Source organism: Cupressus sempervirens, chromosome 1 (assembly GCF_028749045.1).
Source record: "Cupressus sempervirens isolate cs-2001-9-10 chromosome 1, ASM2874904v1, whole genome shotgun sequence".
Classification (NCBI taxonomy): domain Eukaryota; kingdom Viridiplantae; phylum Streptophyta; class Pinopsida; order Cupressales; family Cupressaceae; genus Cupressus; species Cupressus sempervirens.
Genome location: NC_143118.1, coordinates 342162685 through 342184535, shown reverse-complemented (window position 1 = coordinate 342184535; position 21851 = coordinate 342162685). Strand labels below are relative to the sequence as shown.

Genomic DNA, 21851 nt, shown 5'->3' with positions numbered 1-21851 from the left:
ATGACCAAAGATGCGACAAGAGCTTTTACCTATGGGGTGGGAGTGAAGGAGTACCCAAAACCTTCTTAGCAAATAAAACATGAGAGATAGGAGGATCAATGAGGGTAGAAGAGAGGGGAAGGGCTTGTTCTACTGAGGTAGCCACAAGTAGAGGAGAACTTGGATAACCGCCATAGTCAACCAAGAGTGACATTGTTACTAGTGAAAATATCTAGTAGAATTTCTACACAGTAGTTAAAAAATATCTAATAGTTAAACATATAATATCATAATTTTATGTTAAATATGTAACTTATATGCCACATAAATGGACCAAATACTAATTAGTCACAATCAATTTTTTATTTATTTAACTTTTAAATCCAACACAAATGAATCGATAGTTGAACACAAAAAAAATTATTTACTTTCATAAACACCACATTGTTATATTTAAAATAGAACAAATTATTAATGTGAAATTTGCCACCTTTTACAGTTTTACATATTAGAATGATATTTTTGCTATAACAATAATGAATATTTAATTAAGAATTGTATATTATGAAAGAAACATCTAGAATAATTAATAAAAATGTTTTATTTTAAATTTGAAAAATTACTTCACTTATGATAAATAAGTATATGCTTATTTATATAATAAATTAATATGTTTTATGTTTTAAAATATGAATCCAATTTGATCAATTGTTTATCTAAAATAGATATTATAAATATATGGTAACACTCGATGAATTCTATGCACCCCCATATCTCCATGGTCAAAGATTTGTAGATATTGAAAACAAGTCCATCTCCATCTGATTGCTTCACTTTCACGTAGTTAGCGCACTCAAAATCAAATTTGTTCTTCTTATAAAACTCATCTTTATAATGTGATTTAAAAAGAACAATATAAATGAATTAAAGTCAAGTTCGTGTAGATGGCTCATCTGAAATCAGATTCCTAACAATGATAGATTTCACCTATCAATATGATTTAGCATTCACCTATTATTAGATATTGAAAACTTTACTAAGTCCAACTTCATCTGTGATGCAGAAAATATGGATGATAAACCTTTGAAATCTACATATTACTCCTATTGCCCACGAAAATCTGTTATCTTTCCTTATTGAAATAAAATCAAAACCATATAATGATACTGTCATTAAAGACAATACAAATTAGACTGGAGTATGCTTTTAATCAGTTATTAAAACTCTTAAACCAGAAACATTTCGAACTCGATGAGGCTATCTACTTTCTTTTTATCAAAACTGATAGTAGGAATATAAATAAACTCCAGCAACAATTGATTCTCTAAACTTTCAAGATCGACTAGGCACTGAGAATCGATAGTAGGAAACATAGATTACTCAATAAAAATACACTCCATTAATAACCAAAGCCAATAAACACTCATGGTTGCCATTACAAAGCATGGCTCCCTGGCTGCCACTAGAGAGCCATTTTGACTCTTCTAATCTTGCCTCTCGTAACCTATATCTCTATTCCTATCGACAATCTCTCCCTTTTATAACATTTTTGGTAGTTACTATGTGTTGCCCGGCTATAAAATTCTTTCAATTTTATAAGCCTTGCTTAATTTTTATTAAATTGTCCAATTTTAAGCTTTTAATTGGCCATTTTATCGCTGAATTTTTATGCATCTCCAAACTTCCATGTCCCCGGCTTGTTCCCCAGCTCCGTACAGTGCTTGAGATCATTGAAATCCAGCTTCTGAGCCTCAAGTTATAAAAGGTTAATGATTGCCGCCAAAAACACGTATTTATTAACCTTTAACTTCTTAAAAGGTTAATGTTAACCATCAAAAATGTGTTTTTCTTAACCTCCAAATAAAAGGTTGATGTTAACCACCAAAAATGTGTTTTTCTTAACCTCCAAGTAAAAGGTTAATACTAACCACTAAAAATATGTTTTTCCTAACCTCTCCAATAGGTTAATTTTCTTAAGGTTAATTAACCTTCCAAAATTTTGTATTTCGGAGGTGGTTATTAACCTCAGAGAGGTAGTTATTAACCTCTATGTCTATATAAGGACACCTTTTGGCTTTGTAAAGGGACTTTTTGGTTGAAAAAATAAGGGAACACTATGCTGAAATTTTGATCTAGGGATAAATTTTGGAAAGTATGTACACTTTTTATCTCTGAATTGAAAAATCTCTATTGCTTTTCTTGGTGCAAGGAAATGAAATGAGATCTACTTTGGGTTTCTTATTTTAAAATCCAAATTGTTATACGTTGTAGTGGACATTCTCATGGTGCTATGCGAGTGTTTACGGATGATAATGAATGTGCTTAATAATACAGATTGCTTTCAAGCGTAGTTCTTGGGTACCTCTGTTATCGATCTTGTTAATCATCGAAGGTTGTGAGGGCGTGTGGTGCATTCACCTTCCACAACTTTCTCTTGAATTTTGAAGTTTTAGATTCTTTAATTGAAAAACCTTTTAAAAATTATATCTTACGAGGGAGCTGCCCCTCCAAACGCAGAGGAAGGCTGGATATCAAGGGCCTATCCAACTGTTGTGAACGATTTGCCACATACACTCCATTGGGCAAATCCTTCTATGACAAATCTGTTTACCAACAGATTTTTGGCGACTCTACTGGGGATGACTGAACAAGAAAGATTGACAGTCGCCTGTAATGAAGCACAATGGTGCTTCCGCATGAGAACATTTTCTTCTTCTTCTTGTTTTCCAACCAAACCTCGACTTTCAAAACACCCAGGAGGATATCATCTCAGTCTTGAACACTCTAGCCTGGAGGTGTAGACGAAGTGTACAACAATATCACCAAGTAAACCAAGTTCTTGAAGAAGAAGAGTTTGCGGAAATCTTGTGAAGGGCTCCTATTGGTCAGAACATTGTGGTTGTTGAAAGGATAGTGGTCATTCCAAGAAGGAACAGACAAAATCTTGGTCACATCCATGGTCAAGTAAATAACAATCAGTAACTCGGCTGATGAAGGTACCTTCCTTTGAATGAATATTGGCGACTCTATTTAGAAGATTGAATATTGGCGACTCTATTTAGAAGATTGAATATTGGCGACTCTATCTGAGGTTTGAATTTAAAGCATGGTTTGGTACAAAGGGAAAGTGGAAAGTGATAGTGACAGTGAATCTGATGAGGAATATTTTTCCTATCCGAAGAAACCAATTCCTAATGAGCATTTACAAGTAGATTTCTTGAAGAATTTTTATGGTGGCAGAAAGCTAGATCCAAGAATGGTTCATCCTTACTTGGTACAAATTTTTCAAAAGATCGAAGAAGATGATAGAAAAGAATATTGGTTTCTTTCTCATTATCAAGAATCCTTCTTGGAAAGAGATTCAGTGTATAAAGATAAAGAAGGCCTTGCTGAAAAATGTGCTTCATCTAAATCGGTAATGAAAAATAATGGGAATGTCTCTCATTCACCTGTCTCCCAACAAAATCAGATTTTCATTGATCCTAAGCAGGCTAGCTTCTTGAAGAATTTTTATGGTGGCAGAAAACTAGATCCAAAAAAGATCCATCCATCTTTGTTCCAATCTTTGCAAAAGATAAAAGAAGAAGATGGTAAAGATTATCAGTTTTTCTCTCACAAGACAAATTCATCTTTGGAGAGAAGTTCCACATGTGAGCATAATGAAGAACTTGATCAAAAAAATAATTCATGCGAATCGAGAATGGATAATGGTGGTCAGAAGAATAGCCCAAAACCTGCCTCTATTGCTCATCAAAATCATGCTCCCATTGATCCTAATCAAGTTGAATTTTTAAAAAGATTCTATGGTAATGCACACCTGGATCCTGGTAATGTACATCCTTCTTTACTACAAACATTGCGAGAACTTGAGAAAGAAGACTCATCCAAGAATTATTTCCTTGATAAAAAAATATCTCTTGATCCAAATGTTAGAAATGACTCGTCTAAATCTTCATGCGTGAAAAAAGATGAGGATTCTATGTCTAGTCAAGGAAATGGTCAAGAAATGATGTCTATAGGAGAAGGGTCTAGTAATGTAAAACAGGAGAACATATTCAACCATCTCGATCCTAATGAGAAGGGAAAAGAAATATCTAGTATTTCTCAAGGAATTATAGAAGATGTGGTTAAAGATGGGAGAAATTTAAATCAAGATGAATTTCATACTACTTTTATTCCTACTTGGTACCTAAATGCTTCAGATGATGACTTTCTCTGTGGAGAAGACCTTCCTATTAATTAACCCCTAATCATTAATGATGAGGACTCTTTTGATGAAGTCAACTCTTTAGAATATTTTTCACAATCTTCTACCACCACTGGTGAAGAAATAACCTCAAGTGAAATCTTGCAGACATCTCCATTAACTCCTGAGATTGAAGTCTTTACTTTTGCAGATGTTGAGGAGTTTTTAGAAAGTGGAATGATCATCACAAGAGTAGAAGATCATTTTCAAGAGAAAGATGATGAGCTGTCAAGAGATCCCCTTCCAAGTTACATGCAAGTGGAATATGAAGTTTTCCCATTTTGTGAAGATGGTCATCAAGAAAAATTAATGCACAAAGCTGGTTTAAACATTGATGAATATCTAATGACAAGTACAATAGACATGGAAATGAAAGATAAGTTTCAAGTAAGAGAAGATGACACATCAAGTTCTTATTCTTCCTCATGCATGAAGCCTGAATTTGAAGCATTCCAGTTCACAAGTGGAAACCACATTGAAGAAAACATTATGATGGTACCTTGCACTAGAGAAGTAATTGGCCTTGAAGAAATGTGTTGTGATCTAATGATTGAAAAATGTGAAGATGATGGCATATATGATGATGTTCTTTTAAAAGAATTTCCCTTACATCAATATCAACTGATAATCAATTCTCTTGACCGGATAGATTCATTAGAGGATATGTGCACCAAAATGGAAAAGATGATTATTTCTCCTTTGAGCAATCTAATGCGAGAAAAGGAAGAAATACATCATGGGAAGATTCAATGTGACAAGGATGTGTGTTCATATTGGAGTAATTTCATAGAGAATACAAATGAAAACATTCCTATGGAAAAGAAAAAGTGTCTGGTGTCAAAAATAAGTTTAGGAATCCATGATCACCAATCACTAGAATTTCAAGTACAAGGCTTGTCAAATAGAGAAAAAGATCATAAATTCATCCAGGAACTTGAGAGCCTTATCCTTCAATCCTTTCGAAATGAAGTCATCAACAACATGCAACATGAAGCTAAGTTGATTCCAAAATCAAAAATTTTTGATGAGACATGGTTATTTGGATACATTCTTTTATCAAGTGATGTGAAGCATGCTAAGAGTCTCAAAATTGGGATTCAAAAAGAGAACTTTCACTTGAGTCCACAAGAACCTGAAAGTGGCCACATGTTAGCACGCTATGGTATCTATTTTCCCCAGCCAGTGAATGGATTTGCATGATTATACCTTGAGTCACGAGAGGTAGGGAAACCTACCTTGTATATAGTCTAAATAGGAGTTTTTGTTGTGTTGTTTTGTTGCCTGGTTTTTCTTTCTGCTGTCTCGTTTTTGGTGTTTGTTCCCTCTTTTGTAAAATGGTCCCTTAGATGACTCTATTTTATAGCCCAATGGATAAGGCACTACTTTATTCATTCTGGATTCGAGCTTCGTCCTTGTCAGTCCTTGTCCCCAGTTAGAGCCAGCTGTTGCTCGGCTATAAAATTCTTTCAATTTTATAAGCCTTGGTTAATTTTTATTAAATTGTCCAATTTTAAGCTTTTAATTGGCCATTTTATCGCTGAATTTTTGTGCGTCTCCAAACTTCCATGTCCCCGGCTTGTTCCCCAGCTCCGTACAGCGCTTGAGATCATTGAAATCCGGCTTCTGAGCCTCAAGTTATAAAAGGTTAATGATTGCCGCCAAAAACACGTATTTATTAACCTTTAACTTCTTAAAAGGTTAATGTTAACCATCAAAAATGTGTTTTTCTTAACCTCCAAATAAAAGGTTGATGTTAACCACCAAAAATGTGTTTTTCTTAACCTCCAAGTAAAAGGTTAATACTAACCACTAAAAATACGTTTTTCCTAACCTCTCCAATAGGTTAATTTTCTTAAGGTTAATTAACCTTCCAAAATTTTGTATTTCGGAGGTGGTTATTAACCTCAGAGAGGTAGTTATTAACCTCTATGTCTATATAAGGACACCTTTTGGCTTTGTAAAGGGACTTTTTGGTTGAAAAAATAAGGGAACACTATGCTGAAATTTTGATCTAGGGATAAATTTTGGAAAGTATGTACACTTTTTATCTCTGAATTGAAAAATCTCTATTGCTTTTCTTGGTGCAAGGAAATGAAATGAGATCTACTTTGGGTTTCTTATTTTAAAATCCAAATTGTTATACGTTGTAGTGGACATTCTCATGGTGCTATGCGAGTGTTTACGGATGATAATGAATGTGCTTAATAATACAGATTGCTTTCAAGCGTAGTTCTTGGGTACCTCTGTTATCGATCTTGTTAATCACCGAAGGTTGTGAGGGCGTGTGGTGCATTCACCTTCCACAACTTTCTCTTGAATTTTGAAGTTTTAGATTCTTTAATTGAAAAACCTTTTAAAAATTATATCTTACGAGGGAGCTGCCCCTCCAAACGCAGAGGAAGGCCGGATATCAAGGGCCTATCCAACTGTTGTGAACGATTTGCCACATACACTCCATTGGGCAAATCCTTCTGTGACAAATCTGTTTACCAACACTATGTAACCGTTTACATTTCCATTCCACTATCGATTACAATTTTCCTTGGATTCCCAGTTACATTTGTGAGGTCTTGTGTTTACCTTCATAATAAGTCATAACGCACAGATTTGTGGTTTACATAACTTTTCATCGGGCTAAATGAATGATTTCGATACATTAACATTATAATTTTCAAACGTCGTGGTGCAAGGTGGTGGTGCCCCTGCACCAATCTGATTGCCTCACTTGTACGTATTGGCAATTTTTAAGAGCACCTCAGCCAGTTGAAGAGGCTTCGAGAAGAATACAGTATGATCAGCTCCCTCAATTTCATATACCATTTGTGGAGGATTCTCTGCAACGCCTCTACAATAAGCTTATCCTCCTTTGCCACAACGTATATTTTCTTCACACTTCCATAGTTTTTAACTGTGTACAAAAGAGTTCCTTGCCATAGAGGAAACTTCTTCTCCAGCGAGTCAAACAACAAGTACAGATCCTGCATTCAAATTTCACACTCATAGTAATCAATTTAAATTTCATAAATACCCAAAGAAGGATTGTTGATGATGTCAAGTGATTTACCCAAGAAGGACTGTTCTGTGATAAATACTCTCGAGCAGAGTGGGGACCAAACTTGATGGATGTTGCTGGGTTATCTTTCCCATTTGCATAATAAAATGTGGAGTCTCCTAAGCCCCCAATTATTGATGCGAAGTGTTCAGAGAAATGAAATTGTACTGTAAAGACTGTGAAGCCTCCAATTAGTAGAAAGAGAGAGAGAGAGTTCATCAGACCTCATTTAACGACTCAGTGAGAGTAGTTCCACTGAGGGCCATGACGGCAGTAACAAAGACAGCTGCAACAATTTTATGTGGAAAATGCTCCATTGTAAAGCTTAAATTGAACCCACCAGCACTATGGCCAACCAATATAACCTTAACATAGATAACAACTACAAATTAGTTGACATTCCTGTTGCTATGGGTGATCATGAGAATTCTACTACAAACTTATCTTATAGAATTATTAAATTGGTCTTGAAATGAAGCTTAGTGTGTGATGTATAAGCCATCCTGAATTACTAGCGTACTAATATGATCTGAAAATATAAAACTTAAGCAAAGTTCAAAACTCTTCAACCAAATTTATTTAAATGATTAATTTAAATTAGATTTAGTTACACAATAGAATTACTAGTGTATTAGTATGATTAGTTAATGTAAAACCTAAACAAATCAAAACAAAATTCATTCATATGGTTCATCTTAAATCAAATCAGTTTTTCCCATAGAACCTACTTATGAGTTCAAATGAACAATCTAACCAAATTAAAACTTATATTATACTCTTTAGTCAAAGATTTGCTTCTCCAATAGAACTCGTGTATTAGTATGATTTGAATGAATGGTCTAAACTAATCAAAGCCAAATTTGTTTTAACTATTCATCTAAAATCAGTCACTTCTTTAGTAGAAACTATCTAAAACGAACAACTTAAACAATTCAAAACATAGATTAAACTCCTGTTCAAATTTATTGATTGGTTCATCTAAACTAGTTTGGCTTCTCCAATAGAACTTACCTATTATAAATCAAAACATAGATTAATTTCTTCAGCCAAATTCATTTAGATGGTTCATCAAAATAAGGTTTGTTTATCCCATGGAACCCATCTATTAGTATAGTTTCTGAACGAATCAAAATATAGCTTAAATTCTTCAGCCAAATTCATTAGAATGCTTCATTTAAAATCGGATTCAATTCTCAGAGAGAATTCATCTATTAGTATGATTTAAATTGAATCATATAAACAAATTAAACTTTAGATTAAATTCTTCATCGAGTTTTTTCAGTTGACTCATTTAGAAACAGTTTCATTTCTCCAATAAAAATCATCTATTAATGTGATTTAAAATGAAACATCTAAACCCAAGAAAAACCACTTAAACAAATTCAAAGTTAGATTTATACCTTCTCCTTTGAAGGAAGAGCTGTAAAGAAGTTTGTAAGTGGTTGATTGAACTCTTGCAAAGAAGAAATGTGGTCGGCATCTCTAGGGTCAATATCAACACTTGCCACACATTAAGGGAAGAATTAAGCTTAAGAAAAAAAGGTCAATTTTGACTATTTAACATTTTTTTGTTTAGAAATCAAGCTTAGTGTGTGATGTTTAAGCCGTTCATACTTGCCATGTCAAAGAAAGACACAATGTGACCCGCTTTGACAAGAAGATCTGCAACATTATACCAACACCATCCTCCAAAAGTTGCTCCATGCACCATCACAAAGTGACACCCCTTTGCCTTAACTATATTTGTATCCATCTTGTAGCTCTTAAAATTCAAGAAAAGAAAGGTAGATGGGTAATATGTAAAAGCTGTAGTTTACCTATGGACACTAAATTACGTGTGACTACCATTTAACTGGTAAACTTGATCTAAGTGATTGCCTAAGACGATTGAGATTAAAATTTAGGTCAACAATTTTTTACATTGTAGTTAACCCTTTTATTCAAATCTTTGACTTTACAATTTTTCTTCCATGCTATCTTCTATATTTCTTTCATTTGTGTTGTCTAATTATAAAATTCTTTCAATTTTATAAGCCATGATTAATTTTTGAAACTTGCTTGGTTTTAAGCTTTAAAATGGCCATTTTATTTTTTGAATTTTTGTGAGTTTTTAAATCTTCATGTCACTGGCTCGTTCCCAACTCCACACAGCACTTGAAATTTTTAAAATCTGACTTCTGAGCCTCAAGTTATTGCAGGTTAATGATAGCGTCGAAAAACATGTTTTCATTAACCTCTCAAAGGTTAATGATAACGTCCAAAAACATGTTTTCATTAACCTCTTAAAAGGTTAATGATAACCTCCAAAAACATGTTTTTCCTAACCTCCCAAATAGGTTAATGATTGCACATTTTGGAGTAAGTTAATTAACCTCTCCAAAAATGCATTTTTCTTAACCTCTTCAAAAGGTTAATGAATGCCCCCAAAAATACATTTTTCTTAACCTCTTCAAAAGGTTAATAAAATCCACCAAAAACACGTTTTTCTTAACCTATATACAACAGTTATTAACTTGTTAAAAACTCTCCCATAAGAAGTCAGATATGTACACGAGAGCAATGGGCAATAATAATGGAAATGATCAGGGATGTCCCTGAGACACAGTACCTCCGTTTGAAGGAGCTTTCTGAGGCTGATCACAAATCCAATACCGAATTGCTTCGAGTTTTGTTGCTCACCAAGGAAATAAACTTTCTCATCACTAGCACGGCTTCTAAGGTGAAAATCAAAGACCTAGAGGGTAAATTCATCTTCCTCTTATTCTCATGGCCTGATAATATTGAAGCAAAATCCAAGACATTGAATGAGGCATATGAGAGGCTCAAGAAAAAGGTGGAAGAAAAAGTTATTGAAAACAGAATCCTCCTTAAAGAAGAACCCATGACTTTTAGTGAGGTGCATGACAAGCGGAAGAAGAATGAGGGAAAAGTTGTTCAAAGTATTCTCGACTTTGAAGTGGTATGGATTCAAATAATAATTCATGGTAGAGGCACATGACGTAGTCACATGGAGTGGGTTAAGAAAATTAAGTGGCCATCTATTGCAGGAAGGGTGCCTTCAGAAAAGAACATGGCCAAAGGACTGATTGACAAAGAGAGAGAAATAGGAAAGAAGTGGGTGACAAAAGTAGTGCATGAAAGGGAAATGATGCTGGCAAAAATGGAAAGACAAACGTGGAATGTGTGAATTGTGGAAACCACAGATAAGGCCCATTCTTTTAATATTATGATTCATGAACTTACAATAGACAACATTACTTGCACCCTGAGCTTAATACTTCAAATTGAATAACAAGGTAGTTTGCACAGTATACTGATGATTTCCTTAGAGTATCTTTTGTTGATGAAGACTGGGGCAAGCTCCATCCGACCACTTTAACTACTAAAACTGAATGTGGGTTCCTAGTGAGGCCACAAAAAAGAAAGAAATATATAATAGGATATTAACTATTCTGAAAGAGGGCATTGTTATAGGTAACAAAAGGTTTGAATTTCTAGCTTTCTCAACTAGTCAATTGAGGGAAAATTCAGTCTAGATGTTTGCTTCCAATGACAAAATTAGTTCCGAAAACATCAGAAATTTGATGGACGAATTCAAGCATATCAGGAATGTAGCCAAGTGTGCAGCAAGAATGGGGCAATCATTTAGCTCTTCCATGAAGTCACTAAATGTTCATGAGCATGAGCTTGTCCTTATTCCTGATATCGAGGTCTCTATTGATGGCATCAGATACTGTTTTTCAGATGGAATTGGGAAGATTTTTGTAAGTTTAGCAAAATAGATTGCCAATATATGTGAATTTGGTCTTCCCCCACCTTCAGTTTTCCAAATAAGGTATGGTGGCTATAAAGGTGTTGTACCAGTTGATCCTACTTCATTTCACAAGTTATCTCTACGACCGAGTATGCTCGAGTTCAATTCAAAGAATACAACATTGGATATTTTTAAATTGGAATAGATTTTTGCCTGTCTTTCTTAACCGTAAAATAATCACGCTACTATCAACTTTGGGTGTTTCAGATTAGAACTTTGAATGCATGCAGAAAAGGAAATGGTCCATTTAGATCAGATGCTAGTCAGCAAAGAAATGCCTACTAAATACTTTGTAGATGATGTTCTCTGGTGATGATCATGTGCCTGATTGAGATTCTAATGGGTTAATATAGTCCAAATACTGAACCTTATCTTTCAATGATTCTCCAAGCATTTAGAGAATGTCAATTGGCAGAGTTAAGAACCAAGAGCCGAATATATGTCTCAAAAGGCCGCACCTTGATGGGATGTTTGGACGAAACTAGGACCTTAAACTATGGCTAGGTATTTATTCAAGTATCTAGGGCCAACACCAAGCTTTTAGATGATGGGATTTTTGGTTCTGGATCCAAAGAAATGGACAAGAATTGTATATTACAAGGCAAAGTTATTTTTGCAAAAAATCCATGCCTAAACTCGAGTGAAATAAGAGTATTGCATGCTGTTGATGTTCCTACGCTTCATCATATGATGGACTGCTTAGTTTTCCTGCAAAAGGAAGAAAGGCCTCATCCAAATGAATGTTTTAGGAATGACTTGGATGGAAACTTGTACTTTATAAGTTGGGATGAATTGCTCATTCCACCTGAACAAGCTCCTCCAATAGATTATGTTGGTCGATCACCTGTTCAACTAGATCATGAAGGGATGAATTGAGAATGGTGGAAGACCATGGGAGAAGTCAATTTGTTGTGGAAGATAAAGAATTTGTTCATGGAGAAACTGGGATTGAATCCAGCGATTGCTTTGTTAGATTCTTGGTGGGAAAATTGAAAAAAAATTAAAAGAGCAATTTTGCAGTGGGAGCCTAACATAAAATGTACTCTTTTATGCTCCAAATTACCACTAGAACTTATTATTGAAGTGGCTGAGAGATTCTCATGAAACCCATGAAAAAGCTGTTCCATTATCCATAGATGTCACTGCAACATGATCTTCCAATAAGATGAATCATTTTCACAGAAACTGAGAAATAAGACAACCAAGAATTCTCCAATCGTCAGGTGAAAATTAAGTTAATGAAATTTATCGCAGGAAGAGAGGATTATTTCAGTGCACTCGTACACACCACATGCTCTTGATCTCTTCATGAGGAGGATATACATTCATCAATAAAGTAATGTAACTTGAATGAATCATTCAAATATCAAAAGGAGATCAACAAAGATTACTTATTTAGTCTTCCTCTTAGAAGGTGTGAGGTCTAAGTATCAAATTATTCTTGGTTAATTTTGTTGAGGTTAATTAACCTCACCCAAATCATGTATTTGGGAGGCAGTTATTAACCATGAAGAGGTAGTTATTAACCTCTATATCTATATAAGAGCTCTTTTGGGCTTTGTAAAGGGACTTTTTTTGTGTTGGAAAATCAGGGACACTATGCTGAAATTTTGATTAAAAGATGATATTTGGAAAGTATGTACAAATTTTGTCTTTATAATAAAAAATTCCTTTTAAGTTCTTGGTGCAAGAAAATAATGGAATGTGCAGTTTGAGTTCCCTCTTTTCGAATCTAAATTGTTACAAATGTTGATCCTCTTTTTAGTGAGCATTCTCACGGTATGGTGTAGATGTTTATGAATATGTGGATTAGCGTTGTGCTAGTAATAGTTTTCAAGCATAGATCTTGATCATTGTTATTAGCGGTTTTAAGTTAGTAGTTTGGGAAAGCTTTGAAGTTGTGTGGTGCATTCATCATCATGAGCTTTCTCATCTTTTAAAGTTTGATTCCATCTTTTATTTGAAAAACTTCAAAATTATATCATACAAGGGAGCTGCCCCTCAAAATGCAGAGGAAGACCGCATACCAAGGGCCTCTCCAACTGTTGTGAATGGTTTGCCACACACACTCCGTTGGGCAATTCTACTATGATAAATCTATTTACCGACAATTTGACAATAATATTTCATTCTAAAGAACAAGGAAAATGTTTAAATTGATTTGGGGATAAGATGAAAGGAATCGTGTACTGTCAATATAGTTCTTTAAAATAGATTCACGTTATTGTAGTTGGGACAGATTTGTATGATCACTCTTGTTTCTTTTTAGACTTCATTGAGCATATTAGTTGGTCCACAATTATTTTATTATACCTTCTTTTAAGGTAATCTACATTAGAATTGTTCTAAGATGTGTAGATGTCTCTAAAATTCGATTTTTATTTGTTATGGCAGAGACTATAAAGAATGATGGTACCTAATTAATTTGTAAGAGTGTACTTTTATATATAAAAAAATTGATTTTGAAACAGATTGTTACTTGAAATGATATGTAACGTAGTTATTTATCTTTGAGTTGTTTTTTCCCTTTTTGTGAATGGGCAAATCAGAATATATAGTTGTAGGTATCTTAGCCTTTATATAACAGTTCACGATAATAGTTAAGCATGTATCTAAATCATAAATTATCTTCCATTTTACAATAATTTGGTTAAGGATACATTTAGTTACCTTGGAATAAACAGTTACATGTAGAATAATCTAATTGATCAAATCATTTTGAATGTTTGACAATCTAATTTTTTTTATATTGTTTTCTTTCAAATATAAAATTTGCATTTCTTTCTCTTATATTCATACAGATTTAAATTGAATATTTGACATGACAATATTATATATATTATTGTAAATAATAGATAGTATAGTTGTTTAATAAGAGTTTTATACATTTTTGTGTTTTGTTTATTTTTGTATGGAGTAATTTTGTTTGTTTTTAATATGTCAATTGTATTTACACATACTAAAAATGACGCAATGGAAGATTCATTATTGTATTGATAATAGATGGATTTTTACAATAATGAATTTTTTTAATATGTTGGGTCTATTTTTCATTAAGGTTTTCCTAGGTGAAAAGATTGAATATTTTCCTTTTCTTTTTTTCTTGGTTACTGTCCTTTAAATTTCAGATTGTCAAGCTTATCCAACATCTTTTTCCTAATATTTGGTAGTAGAGCTTGGTTTAAGTTCTCTTTGAAGGATTAAAGTTGATTTCTTCCTATAATCATTTCTTTAGTAGTCGGTATGAACCTAAGATTCTATGAGTGAATTTGAATGATGGGAAGCACAAAGATAGATAGAGAAAAATAGTGGAAATAATTTTGGGTTTTAAAAAATTAAGGAAAAGAGTTATTTGTTGATAGACATCAATGGATTGATGAATAATGATACCAGAAACGTATGATTCTTATTTTAAACTCACAAGTTATGTAATTAGTCATGGTCCAAAGGAAGAATTGGTAGATGAAATTGACCTCCAACACATGGATGTTCTTAAGAGTATATTTGTGCTTGCTAATTTATCTTTGAAATTATTAGGTAAGTTAGTCTACATAGTTTTCTTTCCTAGCCTACTCTAGGCGATGATAACAATACACATGCATATATCATCCACATTGTTGGGTTTACATATTTTATAGCATGACATGAATCACAATTTACTTTGAATTAGTAAGGGATCTAGAAATAGTCAACATTTCCAACAATTAAAGGGACCAAAGGATGTAAATTATAACCTTGGGTGGACAGGACCAATTTTTTTTGAAAAAGAACTCCATCATTCTCTTAGTTCCTTTAAATACAAGGATATTTAATGTATTATTCACCAATAAAATGGTTTACTATTTTGGAGAAAATTCAGTTAAGAGCCTACAATGCATCAGTAAATTGTGAGCCTCTCATCTAGAAGGTCTTGGGTTCAAATGTACTCAAGATTAAAATATATTAATATTTAATCTAACAATAATAATAAAATGAATAATAAAGAATCTAGACTTTGATCAATTACCTATAAAAAAAATGGGAGAAAAATTTTAATTAAGATTTTTGTACATTATTTTGTCTAACACTAACCATGCAAAAGAAATACAACAATTAGAAAATTATTGATTTTGGTGCTCCTGCTGTAGCACATAAAGTAGATACACAAGTCATTACATAATCCCACTCACTATAGTGATATCAATGCTCCACCCACTACAAGAAATATGTAAGAAGTTTTGAGTTTATATTCACAAGATTGTCACACGATTGGTCAATTAATAAGATATATATTGAAATATCTATCCTTTATTCTCATCTTTGCAAATCAACAGTTGGTAATCCTATCAATTATAGTGGTTGAAATTGCTAATAACTTTTATTTAAAATATATAAAGAATAATATTGGATGATAACTACATTCCATGTATCAATAAAATTTATAATTAAATTTATAGTATAAATAATGAAATATAATTTAGAAACTTCAATTATTGCTTATTGATTTATTAGATGTTTAAAAGTAAATAAGGCAGGATGAGAATTTATATGCATAGATTAATGTCTTCCTATTAATGTTTGTTAGTTTAAGTTGGATAAATTCATGAGACTAAATTGAAGTTGCACATATATTATATATTAAAAATGCATGATATTTATATCTATTCATATATATATATGTGTGTGTAGCTAGATAAAAAATTATCAATGTCTATCCATATTTCATCCAATATAAGAAAAATGGCTTCCATTTGGAGAGCACATACATTAATAGGTAGTACAAATAAATTTTTAGTGATCTTTAAACAAATCAACATGGTATCATAGCTAGGCCATGAATATAATTTGCAATTTTGAAATACTTGCAAGAATTTACATCAAAAAAGATAATTGTCAGCAAGAGGAGATTCTAAAGAGGCTCTATCATGATATCTCAAATAGTTGTAGATAACATAGCCAAAGTATGTATAAACCATGATAAACCGAGTACACTATTTCATACAATTCTATGGTGGTGTGAATCAATATTTGCTTTCACCTTTTCTATTTGCTCGCAAGAGTTGGAGTTAGAGTTTTACATAATTGCAGGTGTCAATATAATAGGGAAAGGATACATCTTGGTTCAGTTTTGATGTGAATCTTAGTGCAATACAACTTTGAATAATCAGAAATGCTCAAAATGATCAAAATGACCACTTACATATAAATATTAAATCACATCTAGAGTGATTATTAGAATTATAGTTCAACACCAATTTTTTAACAAATATGAAAGAGGGATGGAACCATAATTGGATGTGATAGTAAGACAAGGTAAGTGAATTGTATGACAACACATTTTGAATTAGTGACATGATTGGAGCATGGACAAAAAATGCATGTTAAAAAAGGTAGAAACATTAAAAGGACTAATCAATTGCCCTGTCAACATACATTACATGAGTCCTTCAATAACCAAGGTGGAGAGGATAGTAATGATAATCTCTAAGGGCCCATTTGGCTGCGGGAATATAAAAATGGGAATAGGAATACCTAGTTTGGAATACTTATTCTCGAATAGAAAATGGGGTTACATATTCCTGTTCTTGTTTGGTTCACACAGAATTCAAAATTTTAAGAATATACATATGCCTATTCCACTTGTACTCCCATTGCCAAATGGGCCCTAAGGTGGCTGGTTAACATAAACCAAACTGCAAGAAGATACAAGAATATGAGGGACACATACAGTTTGGTTGGAAAAGAAGATATGTGCAAGATTTAAAAAAAAAATGTGGTCTTATTATTAGATAGTGTAGCAAGAAAATTCAAGACTCTGCACTTGGTAAAATATGTAGGTGCCACAGTATCCTACCTAACTCACACATGATAACCTCCAAATATTTCAAAGGAAATATCGAAACCTGACAAATCATTAAATTATAAAGGGAAGCCACTAGTTAATAAATCAAAATTGGTAAAAGTATAGTTGCCAATGTCAAACATCTTTAGTGGCAACGGAGAAATCAGTTGTCTTAGGGAATGTATAGAGATTATTGAAAGGAAATAATAAATAATAGATAACCACCCCTTAACAAGGAAATTGATGTGAATGAGATATAATATAATAAAAATAAAGTATGGGAGAGAAGGTTTATCCAATGGGAAATAAAATCTAAGGAAGTTTTTTAACTTTATCATAGCATAGTATTACTATAAAGGGAGAATGAATGTGGACTTAGGAATATTAAAAAAGTAACTAATTTTGCAAAGGGAAATTGAACTTAGTGGTAGAAATTGTCACAAGGATACAACATTTAACAATATGAGATAAGTATTATTTTAAGAATAATTTCTAAATAATTGCATTCATAATATAGTAAGCCTCTTTTATTCGTATTTATTTTAGAGCTATATGCCTTTATCTATTCGTCTAAGAATATTACTACAGGGAAATGGAGATTGATTTTACACTTAGAGGGTGTTTGATGCCTCTTAAAAGGTAACATTGGATGAAGAGTTATGGAGATTAATATTTAGAGGGATTCTAATGGGCTACCACATATGTACATCATGATGAAGTAAAAACTTCCAAATGATTATCACTTGTATTTGAAGAAGTTATTGAAAGGTGATGATCTTACAATAACTTAATTTTCTATTATGATGGATATCTTATGATGTCTATACATATCATGATAGATTATACTTTGGATGGTGGATGCTCATATGGTAAGCATGTTGGCAATATGGCTAGATAGATGTATGTGCATTGTCATTTATCGCAACATGTGTTTTTGATATTTCATGATGTTATCAGAGTTAGATAATTATCTAAGTGTTAGACAATCTGTAGTGATACAGAGACAATTTTGGTATGTATTGATGATAGACTTTGAGTTAGCTTATGCGTAGTTGAGGATCAACACTTGACAGTATCATGATGATGCATGTCAACACATAGACTTGTATGGATAATACGATGCAAGTTATAGTCAAAATACTATTTTAGGTAATTTACAAAATAGAACAAAGCATATTAGAGAAATATTGGATTATATGACTTAAGGAATTATTTTGGTGACAAAATAATAGCTAATTCATGATGGGCTGACATCGTAGATATTTACCCCAAGTCATTTTTATGTTTGATCAAGCATGTGAAAGAATAAAGGTCAACTAAGAGGAGATTAATTAATTTTGGAGATATAAGTAAAGTCATATCTTGCGCACATAAAGAGAGACAAATTTGAAGTATATGAGATGCAAACTATTGTGAAGAAAGCTTGAAAGATATGCAAACCTTATATGATGTGAAATTTGATGTATCATTTGAACAAGTGTGAGATATATTAGTAAGATAATATTTCATGTATACCTATTCTTGTGAAGAACTTAATTGTATATTGCATGTTAGGCCAACAGGCTCTTCTTTCATACATTATATTTGATCTACAAACTCCTAATAGGGTTGAGGCTTTAAACAAGGCCTAGTTCTCTAATAAGGACTTGAGACACTATACGTACTTCATAGACTCCTAATAGGGTCAATATCCTTTATAGGCTTTTTTTTTTTTAATGAATCATCTTGTGGGTATCATCTCCACTAGGGTTTTACTTTGGCTAGGGTTTCCCTAGTTAACAAATAATAATGTTATGAGTTTTCTTTGTGTATGGTTATGTTTACTATTCAACATTGTTGGATTACTTTCATACATTAGTTGTAAAATAATTAACAATTTTTAATTGTGGGCAAAATTTTGTAGAATACTGATTCACCCCCCCTCCCCTCTCAGTATTATCTATTTCTAACAATTGGTATCAGATCTGAGTTACTCAGAATAGGCTTAACAATTTGAGTAACATCCCTATGGACATGGAACAATTAAAAAGAAATATTGAAGAAGCTCTTGAGAAGATTGGCCTTATAAAAGAAGGAGATAACTTGAAAGATAGGTATGAAGATGTGAAACTTTACATTCTCAAATTGAAAGAAAAGATTGATGATTTGAAATCTAAAAAGGAAACAAATGTGCAAACTAGTGATAATGATGAAATAGAAGTCCTCAAGAAAGAAAATGAGATTTTGAAACATTAGTTAAAAATCCTTGAACTTAAGTTAAGTCTTAAAAAAGTTGACAGTAAGAATGAACCATATCTATAAACTTAAAATACAAACCTTAGATCTTAGTTGACTCAAGTAACATTTGAATTAGATCCTATTAAGATAGAACATGCTGAGTTAGGAAAGTACAAGAATTTTTTGAAAGAAGGATTGGCACAAGCTAAACAATAGTTAGTTTATACAAGTAGTGATAAAATTGATGAGAAGATATTTTATCAAAGACCCTCCTATGATAAGATAGGTCTTGGATATCTTATTGAGAAATGAAGCAACAAAACTAAAGGTAGAAAGGAACTAGATCCAATTGTAGAAACCCTTAAGTCTAAAGAAACTGATTAGAGTAAGATCAAATCATCTAAAGGAGTTGATCTAGTTGATTTGTTTGATAAATATGATGAACCAAAGATAATAGAGAAAGTTGATCAACCTAAGTAGATTGAATCATCTAAAGAAGTTAGACATGAATTTAGAGGTAGATGTTTCATATGCAATGAAGTTGAATATATGAAGAGAGATTGCATAGGTAAGTCTTTCAAACCTATTACTAATTTCTATTTTTATAATTTTCATGGTTATGGACATAAAGTTGTAGATTGCAAGAAACCTAAAATTGATGGTAATAATGGGAATAGTAGAATGTTTAGGAATACTAACCTTGTAGGTAATGAAAGAGGAAGATCACAAACAAGATACAATGATGGTGAAAGATCTAATGGTGGAAGGAGACAATTTTTTGTACATATGCTACATATGTAACAATCCTGGACATATTACAAGGAATTGTAGAGCACCTAAAAATCAGAATGGAACCAATCAGAGAAGGAATGCACCTATATATTAGTTATGCAATAAATTTGGACACACAACAAGATATTTTAGAATGAACCCAATCAATTTCAACATGAATCCTAATCACATAAGGAAAAATAATAGAAATGATAGAAGGAATGGCAATGGCAATGACAACTTAGACATAAGCAATCTAAGAACATGTTGATGAATTCAAAGAGGAATTTTTTAAAGCATGTAATCCATAAATTTCTTATACAATTTTTTAAGAGAATTATTTTGATGCACCTAATGGGAAATTGAAGTCAAAAATTATTTGTCACTCATCCTATCTGAATTAAAAATTTCTGGAAGAGACAAAGCATCAGTTAAATAGAATTGATGTTAGAAAGAGGATGAGAATTTATGTAGTTTAAAATACATAGAGGACATAGAGAGGAAGTTATGGTCAAGTGCACAAGTATTGATATGATTGTAGGAAGTTATGCAAAAGAAAATAGATTTAATGGTAATCAATGACAATTTTTGAAAATATGGTAGATTTACATTTAATGTGAAGTTAGATTTGAAATTATTTAAGGATTGTGAGAAATAGTATGAGTAACATTTGATTGTGTGAAGAAGTCTCAAGAAATTGTGAGTGATTCGACAAAAAATTCAAGTACGAAGAAAGGCATTTGTCGTGGGAAGTTGTAGAAACCTTAAATGTGATATTAAAGGTATTTTACGAAGTTTTTGTTTGAATTTCCAATATAAATTGTAAGTAGTATGGCATGCCAATCAGTGTGTGATATAAGTGATAGACCCAAATATAAGTTCAAGAAACACCCATTTGTTTCTCTCATAGATGATCTGTTAGGAGTATTTTGTCAAATCCTACACTTCACATAGAAAATGCTAGGAGTTACATTCATTGTAAATTTGAGAATATTAGAGATGAGGACATCCATAGAGATTTGGGAGTTATGTGTATTGGTGACCTAACCCTAAAGTCTAAGTATGCACACCTAAATGAGTTCAATCTGATTAAGTATATGTTCTACATAGAATTTGACAATCATGAATGGACCAGAACTATCTTAAGAAGAGCCCAAAATGATATGTTTTGGGTAGGTGATGTACCAGTCAAAATTGATAATGACCTAATTCATATGGTTACAAGTCTAAACAATGAAGGATGTGGGTGAAAGTACAAAGCTGTGTCACCTTTCAAGCTAACTTATCAGAATGACTAAATTTGAGTATTTCTATCTGAAAACCAATTTCATTCAAACATATGATCTAAACAAATTTACTCTAGCTAAGTTATATATGGTCTCACACTTTTCCAATTGTAAATGTCTATTAACTGCATGTTTTATACTAGTTTGTATCCAATTACTAAAGAAATAAAATTATTTCAGAAAAAATAATGTTTCAATAACTCTTACTATTTTTTATGATATTTTTTTAATAACATATAAACATCATTTTATAGAGTTCATAGTACATAATAGTGTTTTAATTAGATATAGTATATTGTAATTAAAAAATTCTACAAGTACATATTTTAACACTCAAGAAGATGTCAAGTTTGAGAAAGGAAAAAATATTAAATCATATCAAAAAAATTTAAAAATTAGATGGCATTCTAGAGGATAGAGTCCTCTTCAAGAATGCATAATTTTTCTTTTCGTTAGAAAAGATTTGTTTTGAAAAATGTGGTGGGAGATGAAAACTATCGATTTCATATGAGTTCATTTGGAGTCATTATAAAAGATAAAATATAGGTCTAAAGCCAATTTTTATTTTTGATTGTTCTAGCTATATAGTTATCTATAACATAATCTTAGATTGAATGGAAATAAGTTTATATCCACATTATTTTGTGGTGGGAAGTAGACCCCTA

At 32.3% G+C, this 21851-nt stretch overlaps 2 pseudogenes; one reads left to right on the top strand and one right to left on the bottom strand.

The window, feature by feature from the left end:
* Positions 1-6946: 6946 nt before the first annotated feature.
* Positions 6947-8988, bottom strand: LOC149577610 (methyl jasmonate esterase 1-like; annotated as a pseudogene).
* Positions 8989-9849: 861 nt separating this feature from the next.
* Positions 9850-11967, top strand: LOC149577609 (putative RNA-dependent RNA polymerase 1 pseudogene; annotated as a pseudogene).
* The last annotated feature ends 9884 nt before the right edge of the window (positions 11968-21851 follow it).